Raw genomic sequence first — 4,544 nt, forward strand, 5'->3', positions numbered from 1 at the left:
CCCCCCCCACCCCCACCTCCCGCCAGCTGCTGAGGAAGCTGAGATGGCCTTGGCCTTGACCGCCATCCTGTGTCAGGATCTTGGATTGAATTCCAGGCCAAGGAGGGTTGAGGGGCCCATTGTCCAGTAGGGGAAATTGAGATCCAGGGACACAGGGAAGCTGAGCTCGGGTTGGAGCCAGAGCCCATGCTCCATACGCTCTCCTTAGTGTAGTCACAGGGTCTGAAGTGTGAATGGTGGAGGATAGGCAGAGGTCTCTGTCCTCAGCAAATGAAGAGGAGGGGGCTGGGCTGGGCTGGGGCAGGGGGTTCAGGTTGCAGAAGGATCCTGCCTGAGTCTGGACTATTTTTGTTTTTATTGAGGTATGACTCATATACCGTAAAACGAACCATTTTAAAGTAAACAATTCTGTAGCTTTAACACATTCAGTGTTGTGCCATCATCACCTCTGTCTACTTCTAGAACATTTCCATCAGCCCCAAAAGGAGTCACTCCCCATCTCCCGTCCACTGACAACCACTAATCTGCTTTTTGTCTCTATGGATTTGCCTGTTCTGGACATTTCATATAAGTGGGATCACACACTATGTGGCCTTTTGTGTCGCTTTTCTCAGCATGTTTGAAAGGTTTATCCACATTGTAGTGTGTGTTGGTGCTCAATTTCCTTTTTATGGCTGTATAATATTCCACTGTGTGAATGGACCACCTTTTGTTTATTCATTCATCAGTTGATGGACATTTGAGTCGTTTCTACATTTTGGTTATTGTGAGTAGAGCTGCTGTGGATACTCATGTACAGGATTTGTTTGAACTCACTGGGCGTTCAGGCAGCCTGAGGGGCAGGAGGTTGTCATTCTCCTGGAGTTGTAGGTGGGGAAAGTGAGTCCAACAGAGTGAGGTGACTCGCCCAGGGTCCCACAGCAAGGACTAATAGAGCTGCCACTCAGAACTGCCCCTGAAACTCCAGCGGCAATTCTCTGTCAGGCCACCTGACACCCCACTTGATGTTCCCACAGTGCCAGCGCTCAGGATCGGTCCAACTCTGAGGCCCCTCCCCCTTGGGGCAAAACCCAATTAGAACCCTGGTCTGAACACCCAGGCTGTGCCCACCAGCTGTCCCAAGGCTGTGAAAATTAATTGGTAGCCCAGGATAGCTGCTGGTGGGACCAAGGGGCAGGAATGAGGGCTGGGGAACTTAGGGGCTGAACATTGGGAAACCTGGGTTGAGCCTTTGTTCTCTGTGTGACCATGGGCAGAGCACTTGCTTCTCAGCATCGGTTTCCCTATCTGAGACTTTGGGACACCTCTCCTCCACATCCTCCATCATCCCCTTTCCTGGTCTGAGTTTGGGCCTTGATTTCCAGCTGCCCCTGGTCCTGGGTTCCACTCAGTGCTCCCTTTCAAGCAGCAGCTGCTCTGGGCAGCTGACTTGGCATCCAGTTCTGAGCACACCAGGCTTGGAGGTCACTGGGGCTGGGAGGAGGAGAGAGCTTTCCGCAGCACAGTTACCCCGACCTGAAATCGGCAGCCTCAGGAGTGGTTAAGTTCCTCATTGCCCAGGGTGTGTGAGACACAAGGTCCCAGTTTCCAGATTTACGTTCCCAAACTGAGAAGAGTCCAAGGTGTTTATTGCAACAGCAGATGTAGTACAAAACAGCAGATGTTCTACAAAATGTTGTCTCTGATGGGCTTGGGAGGACAAGCCACCCTGTGTCCCCAGGACTCCTGTGTCTGCAGCTATGGGGAACCTGATCCCTAAAGGAGGCAGATTTTCTGGTTCAGATAAATGACAGCCAGGATGGAGCTGGCTTAGGCAGTCCAGAATCCAGGGAACTCCCTGAACTCAGGGAGGGGTCCATAGGGCATAGAGGAGAGTGGCCAAATACTCTCCTAAAATAAAATTCCACCCTCTCTGGGCCCCTAAGACATCCCATCCACCTCTCCTTTCAGCTCCCTCTCCATCCCTGGCTGCTACTCAAACACCAAAAGCTGGTTCTCACCACAGAGCTTTTGCACAGGTGGTTTCTTCTGCTGAAAACTCTTCCCTATGGCTGGCTCCTCTTTAACCTCAGCTTCATCTTTTTAGGGACACCCCAGCCTCCTGGCTGAAGTACTCTGGTGTAGATAAAGATTCTGGTTGGGTGGGCGTGTCACTGCCTTGCGCTTGCTCCCAGGACCCCCTAGAATCAGACATGGAACCCGTTCACAGGGTCAAATGCCAAGCCTGTCTCTGTCTCACTGTGGTCTCAGTCTCTCTCACTCATTATCTGTCTCTGTCTCTTGCGTCACCATCTCTTTTGGCCACCATCTCTCTGTCTCTGACCCTTTTACCTTCTCTGCCTCTTGCCCTGGCCAGGCCAGGCCCAGGGCATGGGGTGACAGGCAGGCAAGACGCCTGCTGCTTGTTTTCCGCCCTCACTGGCAGAAGGCCCAGTCGGGCTGCTGTTCAGGAATCCTCCAGCCGCCCCGCTCCAGCCACCAGGCACAAACTGCCACCAGCCTCTCCTCCCCAGCACATTCTGTCCTAAGCAGGACGTACTGGGGGTGGATGGGAGGGCGGATGCGTTCATGCAGGGCTCAAGTTACAGGACAGCCCGTCCTGATGGCTTTGCTCTCCACCAGCGCTGCCCCCTGACATCTCCCCTCCCTGCTCTGGGCTTAGATCTTCCTAAATAGGCCCCCTCTGCCAGCTCATCCTCACCTCAGGACCTTTGCACCTGCTGTGCCTTTCACCTGCAGCTCCCTCTCCCCAGATCTACCCAGGGCTTTCCTCCCTGCTGACCTCAGATCACACATCACCTCCTCAGAATGCCCTCCCTGTCTCTAGGCCAGGATGCCCCCTCAGTCCCCTGCCCCTACCTGACGCCTTTTGCTTTCTGATCTTTCCCCCTCCCCAGAGTTATATATTTACTTGTTTGCTGATGTGTTGTCTATTACCCCAGGGCCCTGCTGTGTCCCCAACTCCAGGCACACACAGTAGGTGCTCGGTGAATAGTTCAGAATTGATGTAATTTCCTCCCAAAGTTCAGCTCTGCCAGAGCCGCCCAGGCTCACTCATGCAGCTTCCCATCCCCTCAGCCTGCCTGACCCTGTGCTCTCCTGCTGTTCCCTGTATCCTCCTGCTGTTCCTTGCACCCAACAATCTCCCAGCCCTCCTGCCTTTGCCAAGGGAGTTCCCTCCACCAGATCCACCTTTTCCAAAAAGGGACTGGGTCTTTCTGTCTCCTAGGTCCCTGGGGCTTCACACACAGGGCAGCCCTGATGCACACACACATGCAGAAACACACACATGCACACACATGGGCAGAGATACAGAAACGGGCCAACGAACTCAGGCATACGTGCATCAAACACGCTAACACCTGTCCAAATAGGTACGACAGTAATGACCACACTTACCCCAGCACCAGACGCCCACAGACCTGGTTGAGGGCTTTCAGGGTGTTCACGTGCAGTTCCCCGACTTGAGGGGAAGTGGTTATGGCTTCCGTGTTATGGGTGAGGACAGGACATGGGATTGAACCCCCATGAGGGTGTGCACAGACTTGTCCACATGCACCTCTGTCCTCACTTCCCCCACCCAGGAATTGTCCCCACCTTGTTTTTGATGTTCATGGAAGGCCAGGAAAGTCCCCAGAAAACATCAGGTTGGGCAAGGGGCCCAGGAGGAAGTGGTGACTCAGCAGACAGCCATCAGTGCCTGCCATGCTGGGCGGGTGGCGATCTGGGGGATTCACAGAGAACAACAATGAAGGATAGGGGCTTCAGGGTAAACAGCACCCCCCGCCCCCAGCAGGTAGGGGAGGGCAGGGAAGGTGCACCTCTGTGCTCCAGCACCTTAGCCCTGCTGAGCCCAATTCACGGGTGAAAAATCTGAGGTACAGAAAACAGGTGACTTACCCAAGGCCCCCTGTCAGGGTGGGGCAGGCAGGTACCCCCAAGTCCTTGGTAAAAGGGTCTTGGGGGCATCTACTCTCCCTGCCTGCCTTTGGTGGGCAAAAGGAGCCAGGTCCACTTCTGGGCTCCAAATGTAGACAAGTGACCAAATCTGGCCAATTAGAGCCTTTCATCACCCCAGACACAGGAATTGATTCAGGGATAGGCATATGACTCTGGCTGGGCCAATCATCCTGGAAGTTTGGGGGCTCCCTGGAGGTGATGATAGGGACCATCTTGCCACTATGACAAGGACAGCAGAACAGAGTCCAAAGGACATTGTAGTAGAGTCCACAGATACCCTCAGCTCAGTGAAGTCAGGCCACCCTGAGAGTCAGGCCAGAGGGAAGGTTGTGGGAACTGGAGAATCCTGAGACAGCTTCTAGGAGGAGAGGACATTGGCATTGGGGCTTTAGTGGATGAAGAGGAGCTCACCAGGTTGCTAAGGAAAGGTATCCCAGGCAGAGGGAATAGCCTATGCAACCATAGCAGGCAAGAGAGAGCCAGATGTGTCCTCGGTTATCCCAAGTGGCTCTGTGGAGCTAGAGCACAGATGAGGCAGCTGCCGTCATGTTTGTTTATTTGCTCCTAGGGCTAGGTGCTTCCCC

The sequence above is a fragment of the Hipposideros armiger genome, unplaced genomic scaffold (genome assembly GCF_001890085.2).
Source record: "Hipposideros armiger isolate ML-2016 unplaced genomic scaffold, ASM189008v1 scaffold_64, whole genome shotgun sequence".
Classification (NCBI taxonomy): domain Eukaryota; kingdom Metazoa; phylum Chordata; class Mammalia; order Chiroptera; family Hipposideridae; genus Hipposideros; species Hipposideros armiger.